This window comes from Tiliqua scincoides, chromosome 4, assembly GCF_035046505.1.
Source record: "Tiliqua scincoides isolate rTilSci1 chromosome 4, rTilSci1.hap2, whole genome shotgun sequence".
Classification (NCBI taxonomy): Eukaryota; Metazoa; Chordata; class Lepidosauria; order Squamata; family Scincidae; genus Tiliqua; species Tiliqua scincoides.
This window is the reverse complement of record NC_089824.1, coordinates 16,245,292-16,248,841: the sequence shown is the minus strand read 5'-3', so window position 1 is coordinate 16,248,841 and position 3,550 is coordinate 16,245,292.

The following is a 3,550-nucleotide window of genomic DNA, read 5'->3' as shown; positions in this document are numbered from 1 at the left end:
GGTAAGGGCTGCGCACCCCTATGGGTCTCCTCGGACCTGCGCCACCTCCAAAGGTGGCACAAGTCCAAGGAGAGCGAAGCGGATCGAAGCCGCTCCACTCGCCCCGGGGACAGGGGTTGGGATCCAGTATAACTGCCGGGTCCCAGCCCTGCCCCCAGCTCCCCACGTGCGCACCCGCCCCTGGGCTCGCCCTCCCCCTGCCCTCCTCCCACCCGTAACACCCCCTCCCACCCCCTCCCCACGCCCCCCATGCCTACCTTTGCCACTTATGTTGGCGGCGCGGGAGCTGCAGCGAGGTTCTGCCTCTGTCCGCGCATTGACGCATCTGAACGCGCCAATGCAGCTCCTGCCTAAGGAGGCACAAACGTGCTTTACAGCACATTTGCAACCCTCCAGGGCCATAACTGCTGGTTAGGATTGTGCCCTTAGTCAATCTTATGGGAAGTTTGGACCTGAGTCACAGCTCCCATTCTAAGCCAATTTCCCTCAACAGTTCCTTGGAAATTCCTGTCATGGAACACCCACAACCCGTCTAATTTGGCCTCAGGTGCAACAGCGCTGCGGCTGGATTGACTGACAAGCAGCAAGTTAATGTTATTAACTTTTCATTTTGTTAAAGTTTATGCAGCTGAAACTTATTAGACGAACTTTGCATTCAGCTTTTTGCTGCTTCGCAGTGACTTACAATGGCCCTTCTACCACCTCCTCCTCTCGATTTTATAATCTCATATTGCTGGTTGGTTTAAAATCTGGTGATTTAACATACTTTTTACGTCTGTTCCTATTTCTTATATTGTTAGTCACTTCAGGAGTCCCAAGTGAACCGAAAGCACACATAGTAAGTATACCCTTAGGCGCCACTTACCCCTCAACGCAACAAAATATCTGCCTACTACAGGCCATCTCAGGGTGTTATTAGGCTTTCGTTTGGTCCCTAAATCTTTCCAATCTAAGCAAACCATTCCAGATTTAAACAGTTAACTTTGTGGCAGGAAGTAATGTGTTCAATTTTCTCAAGGCAACAGGCTCTCCAGAAGAAACGGCATAAATATTTACGAAAATAAAGCCGGAAATATTTTCCCAGGGCCACGTTCTCACCAGTGCTTTATCAGGTCATGAAAATCAGCATTTGTTTCAAGGCAGAACTGAATGGCTGCCTGTTTATTTGCAGAGTTTTTCTGACACAGGAACAAGCTCCGCTGGGACATATTTATTTATACCGCTTCCGCGATCATTGGAAGATGGATGGCTGGATAGGCAGATGAGGTTATATACCACTCTTGTTACAGGTTCTTGGTTTCTGTTTGCCTTGGTACCAAAACCTAAAATTGTCGTGCAAGCTTGTGGCATCCTCATTGTTAAAAATAACGTACATCACACTTTGCACACATTGTAACATACCTTCTCCTAGCCAGTGGTATCACTGTGGGATGCAGGGGCTGCGGACTGCATCAGATGACATGCTTGGGGGTGTGTATGACACCACTTCTGGCCAAAAATTTTTAAAACCTTGGTATTAACCAATGCATAATTTCATGCAGAATGCAATGAAACAAACCCTGTTGAAATATCTCTTTTCTATCAAAAGCTATAGCAAAAGAAAATCAGGGCAAGGCAATGGTATATCGCTACTCAGGGCATTGCCCTGCCCTCTGCACGGGAGGAGATCCATCATCGGGATGATGTCTTGCCCTCCTGCACCAAGTGGCGCAACCTACGTGACACCACTGCTCCTAGAAAAGCTGAAAAGTTGTTGATTTTCTGTCCCCTGGCAGAGGTGTCATTTTTCAGCATTTGCAGAAGGGAAACAACTTTAAGGGCTCCCTCTCAAAAGTACCCCAAATTAAACTGCAATTTTTTTAAAGAAAAAAGGGGGAAAGAAGAGCATTTTAAGAGCATTTGTTATTTTAACATGTTGGTTTTTTTACACTTGTTGCTGTTTTGGGATAGTAACTTGGAAAGCAATCGATACAGTCTGCAAATACCTTTTTAAAATCATACCTAATACCTAGAACAGTATAATAAACACTGGTCACCCCCTTTTTTCCAGAAAGATTTGTGTCTGCTATACCATGAGAAATATCTGTTCTGGATAATGAATGATGTTCTTTTAGTGAACCCTATAGTTATTTTAACATGGCCCCTTAGGGAAGGAGCAGGTGTTTCCAATTAATTTCACTTTCTAGTCTGTGTGTAATTCTTAGCCGTGTCCAGGCAGAAGCAAGAGGAGGCTTTGCTCTAGTGACAATAAAATTTACAAACCCTTGGGTATTTACTTGGCATGGGCAAGGTGGGATATAAATAAGCAAACAAATTTGATTTGATTTGATTTGATTTGATTTGATTGATTGATTGATTGATTGATTGATTGATTGATTGATTGATTGATTGAAGTGTCAAACTAGACACAACAGATGTATTATCATTGCAGCCAAGGGCCAAGCAATGTGGAAATCCCATGGTTTGATTTTCTCCTTATCTCGAAAGCATCTGTGCATTACAGCCATGGCACTGGAAGCTGGGGTCTAACCCATTTTTGCTATGCCACAAACCTAATAGAGATTGCACACAAACACATACACACACTGCCACCTCAGGAGTTGCCGTTAACCATGGAAAGTTATTGTGCCTGCCATTTTTCCCCTCTGTTGTTAGTAGCTTTGTGGGATAATCAGCACAAGGGCAAAGAGTTTGACGCCCCCCCCCCGGCACCATGACCCTAAACCAAGCTGGAGTCTTCCAAACCTGCTTTTTGAAACAGAACAAAGTAGAGCAGTCCACATCACATGTAGTTTGGGTCTCAGTTGTGTTGATGACACATTTCTCATGATGCCCAACTTGTCCTCAATTTGCTATCATCATCAAATGGGCCCATATATTAGGAATAGATGCCAAGGATCCAAATCTCTTCCCTGAAAAATTGGGGTGACTATTGGAGTATCCATGTGAGAATCCCCACATCCTGTTTAACTTGGCTGCCTCCACGCTTGTTGGGTTGCACCTACGTTGCTTCCATTTTAAGTTTTAAACAGAGAAAATGACTGCAAGTAGTACAATGTATCTTGCAGAAAAAAGCGAACTTAGAGCTATTTTTATTATGGGAGTTTATTAAGGTGTTTTCTTACTTTGCAGGCAAGGAACTCTTAATGCCTTTTCTATTACACTTCCCCAGTGAATGCAGAACACACAAGAAATCAGTGCTTGCCTCTGCCTCAGATGCCAGCAGGCTAACACAAAACAGAGACAGACTTATGCGAACAAGACATCTCCTCTGGCCAACACATTTAATTATTTCACAGCCAACAGATAAACTTTAATAAACAACTGTCACTGCTGAATAAATATACTGCACAATGTATGATCTGTGCTCACTTTAAAAAAAAACAAAAAAACAACCAATGCTCCATTAGTCCCCTTTGGGATTTTCTATATTTTGCTCTAATCAAGTGGGATCTTTGACTTAGTTTGCTCTCCAAAGTTATATGGGAAATCTTATTTTAGTTATTATTCAGTCTGGAACAACTAAGGGCATTTCCTGTGGAGCTGAAGG